We start from the raw sequence: 16,519 nt of genomic DNA, 5'->3' as shown, positions 1-16,519 counted from the left end.
GTAGCTGGCGGGATTTTGGCCCTCCGCATCGAGGCGATCTGCTCATGCATCGGGGGGATGTCAGTTCCCCCGCGCCGGGCGATCGAACTACGCGTCGGGGCTGGTTGAACCTTCCGTGACGTTGGAGCTTCCCGATTGGCCTCTCCCGAGACTGCAAGCTCTTGATAGTAAGTCCATGGTGGTCGTGGAGATAGCGATCCCAGGCAAGGGATCAGCTCCAATGTAAGTCCACGCCCCGCGGTAGGGTTCACGACTGTTCGAGGAGGCTTCCAGCTCCATCGATGGTAGGCCGCAGAGCGCGGAGAATGTGATCTGAAAATTGATCACATCTCTGGGAAGGTAGGAGCTTGAAAAAAAGTTTCCCCTGAACCCCTCCCCCCTCCCCCCACACCAAACAAACCGAAGAACATTAAAACAAAAACTTTCAACAAACTAAAAAATAACAAAAAGAGTGAAAAGAAGAACAGACTGCCGGGCAGGGCTGCCATCTCCTTGGTGCCCCTGGTGGTAAGTACCTAATTACAAAATTAACCGTTGAGACGGAAATAGTAATAAACACCCAGATTGCCTTGAAAATTCAAAAATGTGATATTGTCAAGATCAGAACTTTAATATTATTGTAACGTTAAAACAAATAGTAAATATCCAACAAAAAAATCATATCAGTGTCATCGATCAATTAAATTCATCTAAATCTAAACATATATCCTATTCTTAAGAAAAGTCTAAAAATATTTTTTTAAATAGCCTAAGTATCCAAATAACAAACTGCCCCAATTCACAATATAACATGATTTTTAAATCTCACTTTGTCATGAATTTCTATGCCAAATGGAAGGAATTGAATCAGTGCTCTCACTTAACTTTTTTTCTATGCTTCCAGCCGGGCAACCTATGCAGCTTTTTAGGTTGCCAAATGACAGTTTATGTGGTCATTTAAGACGGCTTGCATGACGCGTGCGATAATGTGCTCGGACGAAGTGCATAGTTACCAGTCGGAATTATGCTCAATGAAGCATTCACATATTATTTCTGCTTCAAATAAAGTCACAAACTAAACATACTCACCAATCAAGACATGATATATACCACAATGACATGCAGCAAAATTATAATAAGTACCTCAACTCTTTTTACACTTTATTTCTTTCCACTTCCAAACAAAAATGTGGTTGGTTTATTCCGCGTATGATTAAACTCGGTGAGACCAAGCAGGCTTGGCGATCGCTTCGCACAACACCTCCACTCAGTTCGCAATAACCAACCTGATCTCCCGGTGGCTCAACACTTCAACTCCCCCTCCCATTCCGAATCCGCCCTTTCTGTCTTGGCCCTCCTCCATGGCCAGAGTGAGTCCCACCGCAAATTGGTGGAACAGCACCTCATATTTCACTTGGGTAGTTTACACCCCAGCCGTATGAACACTGGCTTCTCCAATTTCAGGTAGTCCTTGCTTTCTCCCTCCTTCCCCTCCCATTCCCAGCTCTCTCACAGCCTACCGTCTCCGCCTCTTCCTTTCTTTTTCCCGCCCCCCCCCCCCCCCGACATCAGTCTGAAGAAGGGTCTTGAGCCGAAACATCGCCTATTCCTTCGCTCCATAGATGTTGCCTCACCCGCTGATTTTCTCCAGCTTTTTTGTCTACTACCCATTCACACGTTCTATTATCCCACTTTCCTCACCCACTCCCGACACATAAGGGGCAATTTTACAGAGACAAGTTAACCTCGAAAGCCAATGCGTCTTTGGGATGTGGGAGGAAACCCACATGCTTGCAGAATGTACAAATTCAACACAGACAGTGCCCGAGGACAGGATCGAACACAGATCTCTGGCGTGTGAGGCAGCAAGTCTACCAGCTGTGCCACTATATTTTGTTTTCCAACACACAAAAAATCATACGTTGATAACTTTGTTTACTAAAAAAAAGAAACTATCCATTTTCAGTCTTAAATCTCTAAGTGCTATGTCCCCCTTTACAGCTACTGTATGTTTTAATTCAGTTCAAGACTATGGGGCAGTACATTGGCCGTACAGTTGCTGCCTAAAAGTGCCAGACCCGGAATTGATCCTGAATATGGGTGCTGTCTGTATGGAGTTTGCTCCTTTTCCCTTTGATCGCATGGGTTTTCTCCAGGTGCTCTTGTTTCCTTCCACATTCCAAAGGTGTGCAGGAACCTTTTTCAGACCCAACCCAAAACGTAATATGTCCAGATTTTGTCCAGAGATTCTGTCTGACTTGTCGAGTTACTCCAGCTTTTTGTGTCTATCTTCAGTTTAAACCAGCATCTGCAGTTCCTTCCTACACACACGATACTATACAATAGAACTGTATTCATTCCAGGAGGGAAATTGTGTGTGTGTGGATATATATATATTACACACACACACTCACACACACATATATATGTCCATTTATTTATTTATATAGTTATATATTCATATATAAATATACACTTTGTTTTCTCGTTTATAACATTGTTTAGAGAGTACTATGTTTACATATTCTGTTGTGCTGCTGCAAGTAAGGATTTCAACTGGGACGTGAGAGAATAAAACCTTCTTCTCTGACTCGTACACTTTAATCTTTGTCAAACTCCAGCATATCACTTTTAAACGTTAGAAAACTCCTCATGTCTCGGCAAAACTCCACATGGTCGAAGGGTTTTCCTTCTAACCATGTTGAGCTCCAAAACTAAACTAACAAGCTAACAGCTTCTGCGCAAGAGAACCCAGCAGCAAACACGCCCCCAACTACGTAATAAATCCCACCCACATCATTACGGGCAGACTAAAATTTAAAGACAAATGTTATAATTAATGACACACAAAATAAAGCCAAATGGCCACTACATATCGCACCTAATTGTTCAGAGTATATAACAAGGCAATTACTAATAAACATCAAAAAAGTAGCCATGAAGGCTTAACATATACCAAAAGCAAAAAATAGCATGCATTATATATCCGCATTCAGAATTCTTCAGCAACTCTTCCATTTTCACCTTCGCCTTCTAGAAGCAAGCATAACTTGATTATTGGTCTTATTAAAACACTGTTTTTAATTTAAAGCCGTACCGTGCGTACCAAACCCTTAACATCAGGCATTTTACCCAGAATGTAGTCCAACCATGAAAGTCCAAAGTTTTGATAGCATGAAACTTCTTCCTCCATGTCTGATCAACTCATGGATGTGCTGTAGTAATAATGTTGCAGTGCGAAAATCCTTTGAGAGAATAACAGGATTTTTAGCGATAAAGTTCACCGTTATGTTTGATTTAATTTCCGGATCATTAGCAGAGATTTCAAATCCCAGCCCAAGCTTTGGCCATTCTCTGTCTGGCTTACAGAGAGACTCTAGTCCATTGATCCAACTCTTATCGCATAAGAAGCCGTTCGCTGTCAGTTCTCTAGAAGTTTCATCCGCAGGATTTTCTTTTGTGTTAACATATTTCAATTGTGAAACATTAGTAACTCCGAATGCTCTTTCCATTGGCAGATTGCCTCGGTCCAAATCCAACTCTCTGGTTTCTTTGGCTCTATCATCTGGTGAAATGCTTTCACAATTGTTGCTGATCCACTTGGAAAGCGTGAATCCTCCCTTAGTGCAGAGAGAAGTCAGATGTTTTACCATTTGAATTGCTTCCTGCTCAGTAGACATGGATTTTAAATAATCATCCATGTAGAAATTATTTTTCAAAGATGTTATTACCTCCTCTGGAAAGTGAACATTGTTGACATCGGCGGTCTTCTTTATTTTTAATTATTTATTATTATTTTTGTGTGTGTGTGTGTGTGTGGTCGTCTTTAAAGCAAAGTTCGCACAACTTGCTGATGACACTGCTCCAACGAGATGTACCTTCATCTGGTATTCTTCAGATTCCTTATTGATACTTTCATTGAAGTCATGATTGTATTGCTTCATCACCAGCATTTCTAATTTACCAGTAAATATTTGATTAACAGCAACGGCAGGGTAGTACTTCTGGCTCCCGTTTTCGTTGTTCCTTCTCAAGGAGCCATAGTTAACTGACCCAAGTCGGGTTTTCATAGCACAAGGTCCATCACCTTGGCTCCTCACAATCTGTATAGGTTCCAATGGCTTCAAAACATTCGTTCCGATAAGTAGGTCAACACTAGAATTTGTTTTAGATATTTTGACATCCTTCAGGTAAGCCATTGTTTCAAGTCCTCACATCTGGGTATATTTTGACGACCAACATGCATGGCTTCATGTGTAAACACTTCAGATATTGGTATAAAATTATCTTCATCCAGACTGCATATCTCCATACTTGCAATGTAATGACTGATGCTCTCTTTATCTTCATTCATGGTACGCAATCGAATCTTAGTTTCTTCTCCTGTCATGTTCAGCCTTCTCGTCAGGTTTTCTGTGCAAAAGGTAGCCGATCTTCCGTGATCCAAAAATGAATATGTTTGCAACACTGCATTCGTCTTGCTATTCCTTACCTGTACTGGTAAGATAGAGAAGATACAGGCTTCTACCCCGGCCCCAATATGAGCAGTTACTTGAGGCGAGGTAACAGCATCACTAGTAGCTGACTTCTCCTTCTGTTCTATTTGCTCCTGCTCCTTCTCCTCTATTTGCTCTGACAGCTTTTCTTCTCTTTGTTCCCGTTCCTTCTCTTCTATTTGCTCTGGTGGCTTCTCTTCAGTGTGAAGTGCTTCAGGATGATATTGCTTGCACTTATCACAAATTATAGGACTCCTACAGTCTCACCATCTGTCATTTTTTCAAACATTCATAACAGATTCCCTTCTCTTTCAAGAAATCCATCTTTTCTTTATATTCTTTCATTTTGAATCTTCGACACCATCTTATGGTGTGACCAACTTCATCACATAATAAACAAAATCCTATTTGCTTGATAGTAGATATATCTCCCTTCATTCCACCTGTCGTTTCCACAGGTATTATAGTGGTAGCAAAACAGTTTCCTTAGATCTTGATCTTTCTTCAGTTTTGGTAAATGTAGAATCTTTGTTAGTTGCAGTTGGTTTATGATTTTCAATAATCCCGTGGTGTGACTCTAACATGTACTGTACTTGCTTTTCCAAGAAATCCATCATATCTGGTAGCATGGCTACTCGCTTCTTCTCATCCAATATTCCGCCTGCTTCATCTCTCCACTTTTCTCTCGGTCTTTTGGATAGCTTACTAATGATGACTCTAGTATTACTTGCAAGATTCATTTCCTCCATGTGGCCGAGATTTTTCATCGAGCTGCAACAACCTCTAAGTAATATTGCATAATTACTCAATGCTTCCCCATCTTCTGGGTTGATATGTTCGCAAGTATGGGCCTTCTCCATGTATGCGTTAGCAATCCTCTGTTCATTACCAAAACTTTCTTTAAGCATCCTTCATGCCACTTTATAGCCTTGGCTGTCAGGCTCATTTTGACAACTTTCTACAAGTGCCTTTACACTTCCGCTTGTGTACTTCACCAGAAATCGTAAGCGCTCCTTTTCATCCGTAATTTTCATTTCTAATCCTTCTTCTAATGCCCTTATGAAAGCTTCATACCGCAAAGGATCTCCATCATATGTAAGAATTTCTACTGGTGGTAGAGTGAAGGAGGGATTTTGTCGAGCTATGAATTCATCTTGCCTATTCGTCAATGCCAATAATCCATCCTGATAACCTTGGTTTGGCGGCAACGGACGATAGACAAGTCTCTGTGGCTCATACTGGTTTGCTCGAGCCTGCGTATCAGGCCTCGGAAAAGCGTACTCAGCTGTCGGTTTGTCCCGAGCCTCTTCAGTAGCCCGATAAGTAGTTTATTTCGGTCTAGCTCCCATTTGCTGAGATGAAGTTTTACCGGCCCTATATTGCCCCAATGGGTGTTCAAAGCCGTGAAATCCTCAGTTGTGGAATTGATCCAACTGCTGACTCACTTGGAGCAGTTTTTCCTCTCAGACCAGAGTTCATCGCATTCGATGATGTAGAGCTGCATCTTGAACCTTCACTTTCCAATATCTCCTTCTTTGATTTGACCACCGCCATCTTTGTGTCTAGTTCCAGCTGTACTTTTGTCGCATCATCTCTTCTTTTTGTCGCCTCATCTCTTCTTCTTGCTCAATCTCATTTTTCTTCTTCAACGCATCCGCTTCTATTGAGAGAGCGGCTAGATCAGCTTCAACTCCCAATCGTGCAGAAACCCTTGATGCTGAACTGGCTATAGAACCAGATTTGTCCTGATCTTGTGTAGATACATTTGAGATATTATCTCGTGGTGTATTCTCATCTTCCCTTCTAGCACCTTGTTGCATTGCACTTCCAGCTGTTGAGCGCGTAAATTGTGGTATAATTTCAGATAATCACTCCTCCTCCATGAAATCATTGAATAACTTCAACCTTTCATCCCACCACTGGGTGTGTCTTTCGCATTCTTCCAGAGGTGGCTGTGAACACAGCAACACATTTTGTTTCTTTCCAACCTCATGGCAGAGGTTAAATAGTTGGCTCAGATTATATTCTACTTTGATCGTGTTCTTATCTGATTCTATTAGTTTCTTCTGTTTTTCAATTTAATTTGGTAACCTGTTTCCATAACTTGTTTCTGTCCTTCTGGGTTTCTTTCAGGTAGGCAGCTTGGGTATTATCTGCATCTTCTCGATACTTTTGCCTGGCTCTGCCACCTTATGGTTCCTCTGACTCACCTGTTCCTTCTTGCTCCATGGATTAAACAGGTCTCGGCAGATTGCCAAATCTTTAAATTGGAAGAACAAGGACATCTTCAATTTGCGTTAGTCTTGTTGATAAACACCAGAACATTAGATAAGAAAATATAACAAATTGGATTTTCAGACAACATCCACAATATTTTCGAAGTTAATAATGACGTTAGTTCAAAAGGAATGTGTCTTATCTTGGTTTCAAAACAACTCAAAGTCGGACATCTGGATTTCTCCAGATAGATTGAAAAACAAGCTTGTTGGCTAACTTCCAAGCTATCAGACTAGCTTTCAAATCCCCAACACAGAAGCCGTTCAAATTAAAGCTTCCCAGCTTTAAAAGTATAATATTCGATTCTACTCACGATTCCGTGATAATGTCTTCAATCTTCAAATATGTCAGTCGAAAAACCTCTAAGCCAATCTCTGGCCGAGATCTATTGTCTTCAGTTCCTCCTCTGGAACTGGTCTTCTGGCTGAATCTCTCCCGAGATCTTGGCCTTATCTTCTGTCCCTCTTCTTTGGGATGCGGCACACCTGTCACAGGTATCCTTCGACTCAATGTAGTGGCAGATTATTATATCGTTCAAGAGATTGCTCCCTCCAACTACTTAGGAGACAACATGTGGTTAGCAGAATGTCATATTACGCATGTGAGCTCTCCATGAGACTTTCAGAGCTTCGCGAAAGATAAATCTTCATAACACAGTCTTTTGATTAATGGTTTCTTTATTGTTGAAGAAAAAAAGTAAGATATTCATCCAACCTTCTGCTCTGACATGTACACTTTAATCTTCGTCAAACTCCAGCATATCGCTTTTAAACGATAATGTCAACATGATGGTTATTGATGCAAGCGGTGATGACCTGATCTGTGTGATGACAACAGCCTCAACCACCACTCCACATGTTCCCACACCGACAACTCAACTGTCAACAGAACCACCTTGAAAACCGACCACCACACAAGTCTCAACGCCTGTAGTGACGACTGTACTAACCACCCGCAGTACCAGGATGGAGTTTGATAACAATTTGTTAAGTACAATTGAAATTGGAGCTCTGGATGGATTGACAAATCTGACAGTCCTTGACATTGCCAGCAGCCCACTGGAAACACTAAATGTTGGGATCTTTGACAACCTTCCACAGCTGACGAATCTTTACCTCACCACAAACAAGATCGAGAAACTAGAAAAGAGATTATTCGATAAACTTTTCAAATTAGTGGAATTGCGGTTGTTTGGAAACGGAATAAGGGAGTTGCCGGGTGGAATATTCGACGAGCTTACACAGCTGCAGAAACTTCACTTGGGTACAAACAAGATACAGCAGCCTGTATTAAGATTCAAGATTCAAGAGAGTTTATTGTCACGCGTCCCTGATAGGACAATGAAATTCTTGCTTTGCTTCAGCACAATAGATCATAATAGGCATTGAAACAGATCAGTGTGTCCATATGCCATTATATAAATATATACACACACATGAATAAATAAACTGATAATGTGTAAATTACAGATAATGGGCTGTTGACAATGGGAATTGATCATGGAGAACAAGGACATGGCAGACCAATTGAATAACTAATTTGGTTCTGTCTTCACTAAGGAAGACATAAATAATCTGCCGGAAATAGCAGGGGACCGGGGGTCAAATGAGATGGAGGAAATGAGTGAAATCCGGGTTAGCCGGGAAGTGGTGTTAGGTAAATTGAATGGATTAAAGGCCGATAAATCTCCAGGGCCAGATAGGCTGCATCCCAGAGTACTTAAGGAAGTAGCCCCAGAAATAGTGGATGCATTAGTGATAATTTTTCAAAACTCTTTAGATTCTGGAGTAGTTCCTGAGGGTTGGAGGGTAGCTAATGCAACCCCACTTTTTAAAAAGGGAGGGAGAGAGAAAACGGGGAATTACTGACCAGTTAGTCTAACGTCGGTAGTGGGGAAACTGCTAGAATCAGTTATTAAAGATGGGATAGCAGCACATTTGGAAAGTGGTGAAATCATTGGACAAAGTCAGCATGGATTTATGAAAGGTAAATCATGTCTGACGAATCTTATAGAATTTTTCGAGGATGTAACTAGTAGAGTGGATAAGGGAGAACCAGTGGATGTGTTATATCTGGACTTTCAGAAGGCTTTCAACAAGGTCCCACATAAGAGATTAGTATACAAACTTAAAGCACACGGTATTGGGGGTTCAGTATTGATGTGGATAGAGAACTGGCTGGCAGACAGGAAGCAAAGAGTAGGAGTAAACGGGTCCTTTTCACAATGGCAGGCAGTGACTAGTGGGGTACCGCAAAGCTCAGTGCTGGGACCCCAGCTATTTACGATATATATTAATGATTTGGACGAGGGAATTGAATGCAACATCTCCAAGTTTGCGGATGACACAAAGCTGGGGGGCAGTGTCAGCTGTGTGGAGGATGCTAGGAGGCTGCAAGGTGACTTGGATAGGCTGGGTGAGTGGGCAAATGCATGGCAGATGCAGTATAATGTGGATAAATGTGAGGTTATCCACTTTGGTGGCAAAAACAGGAAAGTAGACTATTATCTGAATGGTGGCCAATTAGGAAAGGGGGAGATGCAACGAGACTTGGGTGTCATGGTACACCAGTCATTAAAAGTAGGCATGCAGGTGCAGCAGGCAGTGAAGAAGGCGAATGGTATGTTAGCATTCATAGCAAAAGGATTTGAGTATAGGAGCAGGGAGGTTCTACTGCAGTTGTACAGGGTCTTGGTGAGACCACACCTGGAGTATTGCGTACAGTTTTGGTCTCCTAATCTGAGGAAATACATTCTTGCCATAGAGGGAGTACAGAGAAGGTTAACCAGACTGATTCCTGGGATGTCAGGACTTTTATATGAAGAAAGACTGGATAGACTCGGTTTGTACTCGCTAGAATTTAGAAGATTGAGGGGGGATCTTATTGAAACTTACAAAATTCTTAAGGGGTTGGACGGGCTAGATGCAGGAAGATTGTTCCTGATGTTGGGGAAGTCCAGAACAAGGGGTCATAGTTTAAGGATAAGGGGGAAATCTTTTAGGACCGAGATGAGGAAAACATTTTTCACACAGAGTGGTGAGTCTCTGGAATTCTCTGCCACAGAAGGTAGTTGAGGCCAGTTCATTGGCTATATTTAAGAGGGAGTTAGATGTGGCCCTTGTGGCTAAAGGGATCAGGAGGTATGGAGAGAAGGCAGGTACAGGATACTGAGTTGGATGATCAGCCATGATCATAATGAATGGCGGTGCAGGCTCGAAGGGGCAAATGGTCTACTCCTGCACCTATTTTCTATGTTTCTATTATTGTTCAGAGTTTTGTCCGTGCCAAGTTTAATAGCCTAATGGCTGTGGGGCAGTAGCTATTCCTGAACCTGGCCGTTGCAGTCTTCAGGCTCCTGTACCTTCTACCTGAAGGTAGCAGGGAGATGAGCGTGTGGCCAGGATGGTGTGGGGCCTTGATGAAACTGCAGAGCCTTTTTGAGGCAGCGACTGCGATAGATCCCCTCGATGGTAGGGAGGTCTGAGCCGATGATGGACTGGGCAGTGTTTACTACTTTTTGTAGTCTTTTCCTCTCCTGGGCGCTCAAGTTGCCGAACCAAGCCACGATGCAACCGGTCAGCAGCATCCACCCGCACTACCACGCAACCCACCACCTCACCTGCCGTGACCACTGTACTAAGCACCTCCACTACTCCACAACCCACTGCACCTGTGACGACTGTACTAACCACCCCAACTACTCCAGAACCAACAAGCACACCTGAAGTTTCAACTACAACCAGGTCTACAGGTGTAGTCACCGCAAAGATCTTTACAACCGCCCCCAGTGTCATAACTCATGCTGCAACTTGGACCACGTCTCTGACCACAACACAGGGAGTGAAGCCACTCACTAGCACAACGCCAAAGCTCAGCCTGGCCTTTGATTCAGTGAATCTTACACAATACACCTCAAACACAGTATGTGGACAGACCCCCTAATCCAGAATTCTCCACAAGACCACAAAAAATCGCAGAGAATTGTGGACGCACCCAGACCATCGCACAAACCAACCTCCCCTCCATCAACTCAATCTACACCTCACGCAGCCTCGGCAAGGCCAGCAGCATAATCACAGACGAGTCACACCATGGCCACTCCCTCTTCTCCCCTCTCCCATCAGACAAAAGGTATAGAAGTGAGAAAATGTACACCTCCAGATTCACGGACAGTTTCACCCAGCTGTTATCAGGCAACTGAACCATCCTACCACAACTAGAGAGCTGTCTTGAACAACTATCTACCACATTGGTGACCCTCGGACTTTGTTTGATCAGGCTTTGCTGGCTTTACCTTGCACTAAATGTTATTCCCTTGTCATGTATCTGTAGACTACGGATGAATCGATAGTAATCATGTATTGTCTTTCTGCTGACTGGTTTGCTCACAACAACAAGCTTTTCACTTTACCTCGGTACACATGACAATAAACTAAACTTAACTCTCAACTGAGAAACATCAACATCTCAGGAAGAGAGACGCCCACATTCTGGCCACTCTGCGATTAACACAGTGAGACAGGATCTTGTTGCCGTGTTCAGATGCACTGTCTATCCTTCACAGTCGTGTGGAAGCTCAACGTGACATGGTCACTTCAATCTCTCTGCTCTGCACACTTCAATAAGGCAAGTACAGTCACTGCACCAATTGTTGTTTAAAGTCGGAAACAATTATAAATTGACGACTTTTGAGCTTCAGCGTGAATGTCGGATAAACGTGGGTTTAAAATTGAAAAGGATCCTAAAGTGTTAAATTCAAATCTCATTAATTGTACATTTCTGACTCTTTATAAATTCACGAATATTAATTCCCGTGGTTTGTGACTTCAGCATTTATCTTAAACATTGTGGCGGCTCCCAAGGGTCGTGCCATCATACTGTCGAACCCCTCGGCACGGGAGTGGTTCAGTCCGGAGGCGGCCCTTAGCCAGAGGGTTTAAAGGCAGGGGTTTGGGTGCCATCTTTCTCTTGTTTGGTCTTCCCTACAACCGGGAGGAACATAATAAAAGGTGCCTCTCAAAACACTGGACTTCGTGCTTCCTTTTGAGACCCACGCACCACATTGGTGACCCCGACGCTCCATTGGCGTCATGATGGAGAGAAGAGAAAGCCCTACCTCCTCACAGGCCGGCCCGGCCCTGTCTCTGGACACGGTCGCGGTCTTTTCCTCTCCTGGGCGCTCAAGTTGCCGAACCAAGCCACGATGCAACCGGTCAGCAGCATCCATCCGCACTACCACGCAACCCACCACCTCACCTGTCGTGACCACTGTACTAAGCACCTCCACTACTCCACAACCCACTGCACCTGTGACGACTGTACTAACCACCCCAACTACTCCAGAACCAACAAGCACACCTGAAGTTTCAACTACAACCAGGTCTACAGGTGTAGTCACCGCAAAGATCTTTACAACCGCCCCCAGTGTCATAACTCATGCTGCAACTTGGACCACGTCTCTGACCACAACACAGGGAGTGAAGCCACTCACTAGCACAACGCCAAAGCTCAGCCTGGCCTTTGATTCAGTGAATCTTACACAATACACCTCAAACACAGTATGTGGACAGACCCCTAATCCAGAATTCTCCACAAGACCACAAGAAATTGCAGAGAATTGTGGACGCACCCAGACCATCGCACAAACCAACCTCCCCTCCATCAACTCCATCTACACCTCACGCAGCCTCGGCAAGGCCAGCAGCATAATCACAGACGAGTCACACCATGGCCACTCCCTCTTCTCCCCTCTCCCATCAGACAAAAGGTATAGAAGTGTGAAAATGTACACCTCCAGATTCACGGACAGTTTCACCCAGCTGTTATCAGGCAACTGAACCATCCTACCACAACTAGAGAGCTGTCTTGAACAACTATCTACCACATTGGTGACCCTCGGACTTTGTTTGATCAGGCTTTGCTGGCTTTACCTTGCACTAAATGTTATTCCCTTGTCATGTATCTGTAGACTACGGATGAATCGATAGTAATCATGTATTGTCTTTCTGCTGACTGGTTTGCTCACAACAACAAGCTTTTCACTTTACCTCGGTACACATGACAATAAACTAAACTTAACTCTCAACCGAGAAACATCAACATCTCAGGAAGAGACGCCCACATTCTGGCCACTCTGCGATTAACACAGTGAGACAGGATCTTGTTGCCGTGTTCAGATGCACTGTCTATCCTTCACAGTCGTGTGGAAGCTCAACGTGACATGGTCACTTCAATCTCTCTGCTCTGCACACTTCAATAAGGCAAGTACAGTCACTGCACCAATTGTTGTTTAAAGTCGGAAACAATTATAAATTGACGACTTTTGAGCTTCAGCGTGAATGTCGGATAAACGTGGGTTTAAAATTGAAAAGGATCCTAAAGTGTTAAATTCAAAACTCATTAATTGTACATTTCTGACTCTTTATAAATTCACGAATATTAATTCCCGTGGTTTGTGACTTCAGCATTTATCTTAAACATTGTGGCGGCTCCCAAGGGTCGTGCCATCATACTGTCGAACCCCTCGGCACGGGAGTGGTTCAGTCCAGAGGCGGCCCTTAGCCAGAGGGTTTAAAGGCAGGGGTTTGGGTGCCATCTTTCTCTTGTTTGGTCTTCCCTACAACCGGGAGGAACATAATAAAAGGTGCCTCTCAAAACACTGGACTTCGTGCTTCCTTTTGAGACCCACGCACCACATTGGTGACCCCGACGCTCCATTGGCGTCATGATGGAGAGTAGAGAAAGCCCTACCTCCTCACAGGCCGGCCCGGCCCTGTCTCTGGACGCGGTGAAACTGCCTAACTTCTGGACCACCCGGCCGCTCATCTGGTTCCAGCAGGCGGAGGCCCAGTTCAACCTGCGGGGCATCACGGTCGATGCCACCTGCTTCTATTACCTGGTGGGGGCCCTCGACCAGGACACGGTTGAAGAGGTCACGGACTTCCTCGCAGCCCCCCCCGGAGACTGATAAATATCTCGGCCTTAAGGAGCTCCTGCTCCAGATTTATGGCCTAAGCAGGATGGAGCGTGCTGCTAGGGTCCTGCATATGGAGGGCCTAGGCGACCGACGGCCCTCTAGCCTCCTAAAGGAGATGGTGGCTCTACTGGATGGGCACACGCCATGCCTGTTGTTCGAGTACACCTACCTGCATCTGCTGCCGGCCTACATTCGTCTGCAGCTCACAGACGCCTCCTTTGCTGACCTCAGGGCCCTCGGGAGGCGCGCCGTCGTGCTGTGGATGGTGCGCCCTGATGATGTCAGCGCGCTGGCCGTCAGCAGAGACGGGGTCGCGCTGAGGCCGACGCGACCTGATGACGTCAACGCGCTGGCCGTCGGCAGGCGCGCCGATGACGTCACCCCGGCAGCTCCCGATTTCCTCCAGTGGGGCGGGGGAGCTGTGGAAGGAGTGACAGCTCCAGCCCGACGGCCCGTACTATCGCCCCCAGCGGCAGTGAGGGGTACTGCACCTGCAGTCCAGCGCCAGCAAGCTGCAGGCACCACCAGCGGGAGCAGGCAAGCTCCAAGTAACACCAACATGAGGCGCTGGTGCTATTTCCATCAGCGCTGGGGTGCTGCAGCACGACAATGCCGCCAGTCGTGCACGTTTCCGGGAAACGCCTGGGCCGGCTGCCAATAGTCCCCGCGGCGGCCGGCCAAATTCACCGCCTCTTCGCCTGGGATCGGCACTCCGGGACCCGCTTCCTCGTTGATACTGGAGCGGAGCTCAGCGTCCTGCCCCACCTTCGCTGGCCGACATTCGTTCCGGTAAGCGGGGGCCCGTCCTCACCGCGGCGAATGGCAGCCCCATCCGCACATATGGAGTGCGCATGGTTCCGATAGACATTGTAGGGCCTCTCCCGCCGTCCCGGGGCATCACCCACCTTCTTACAATGGTGGACCGCTTCACGTGGTGGCCGGAGGCCATTCCGCTGGCCGATACTTCAACGGCTACGTGTGCTCGTGCGTTGCACTGGATTGCTCGCTTCGGGGTGCCGGCGCACATCTCCTCAGGCCGGGGGCCACAGTTCACCTCCGAGCAGTGGTCAGCCATGGCTCGCTTGCTGGGGGTGCGGCTACACCACACCACGGCTTACCACCCGCAAGCTAACGGTCTGGTGGAGAGGTTCCACCAGCAGCTAAAGGCAGCACTGAAGGCACGACTCTCCGGCCCGGACTGGATGGACGAGTTGCCGTGGGTCATGCTTGGCATCCGGACTGCTCCCAAAGAGGACTTGGCCTCATCATCGGCGGAACTCGTGTACGGGTCGCCACTCATGGTGCCCGGGGAGTTCGTGCCGTCGGCGCCGGGGCAGCAGGGAACGCCCTCATCCACCCTAAAGCGCCTTCGCAGGCTCGCACCCGTCCCGATGTCCCACCATGGGACATTTCGCCCACACGTGCCATCAGCCCTCAGGGACTGCCCATACGTCTTCCTGCGCCGTGATGCCCACCGGACACCACTCCAGAGGCCGTACGAGGGCCCGTTCTGGGTGCTGGAACACGGGCAGTCGACTTTTGTCCTGGACATGGGGGGCCGGCCGGAGGCAGTGTCGATTGACCGTTTGAAGCCGGCACACCTGGACATTGACCAGCCAGTGCTGGTTGCCCAACCTCGGCCTCGAGGGCGCCCCCCTTCACGGCTCCCTCCGCCTGTCACTCCACCTGTCCTCCCGCCGGTCCCTCGACCATTCCCTCGACCTGTCCCTCCACCTATGCTTCCGCAAGCCCCACGATCGGCTGACTTCTGCACGCGGGCCGGCCGGGTTGTGCGCCCACCAGTGCGTTTCGTGCCTCTGCTTCTGGGGGGGGGGTCCTGTGGCGGCTCCCAAGGGTCGTGCCATCATACTGTCGAACCCCTCGGCACGGGAGTGGTTCAGTCCGGAGGCGGCCCTTAGCCAGAGGGTTTAAAGGCAGGGGTTTGGGTGCCATCTTTCTCTTGTTTGGTCTTCCCTACAACCGGGAGGAACATAATAAAAGGTGCCTCTCAAAACACTGGACTTCGTGCTTCCTTTTGAGACCCACGCACCACAACATAGTTATTGTTACCAAGAAAACGACAATCTGCACTGTTAGATGCTGTTGGTGTGTAAAGTGTCGGAGTGAATGTGTACGTCCAGTAATGTGCCTGACAGTAGTCCGACCTAATCCCAGTCTACATTTGCCCACGGTGACAACCTTTACTAATTAATCTACGAGTTGGAGCTGTTCCAAATGATACTGGGGAAGATGCCATTGATGCATTAATGGTTCCCCTGTGACCTATTGATTACGGAGATCTCTTTCTTTCTTCACCTGCTTCTGATGAAGCACAAGGCCGTTGGGTTCAAAGACATTTGGCCGGCGAGCGAGCACAGCATAAGTGCCGAGAGAACAAGTGCAGGGAATTGGGAGAGGGAGCTGCCAGTGAGGGCTTTGATAAGAGCTGGCCGACAGAGAGGCTAAGAAGAAACATATAACATTGTTAAGGGCTTGGACACGCTAGAGGCAGGAAACATGTTCCCGATGTTGGGGGAGTCCAGAACCAGGGGCCACAGTTTAAGAATAAGGGGTAAGCCATTTAGAACGGAGACGAGGAAACACTTTTTCTGACAGACAGTGGTGAGTCTGTGGAATTCTCTGCCTCAGAGGGTGGTGGAGTCCGGCTCTCTGGATGCTTTCAAGAGAGAGCTAGATAGGGCTCTTAAAAATAGCGGAGCCAGGGGATATGGGGAGAAGGCAGGAACGGGGTACTGATTGGGGATGATCAGCCATGATCACATTGAATGGC

This window comes from Amblyraja radiata, chromosome 13 (assembly GCF_010909765.2).
Source record: "Amblyraja radiata isolate CabotCenter1 chromosome 13, sAmbRad1.1.pri, whole genome shotgun sequence".
Lineage (NCBI taxonomy): Eukaryota > Metazoa > Chordata > Chondrichthyes > Rajiformes > Rajidae > Amblyraja > Amblyraja radiata.
Note: the sequence above shows the minus strand (reverse complement) of the source record.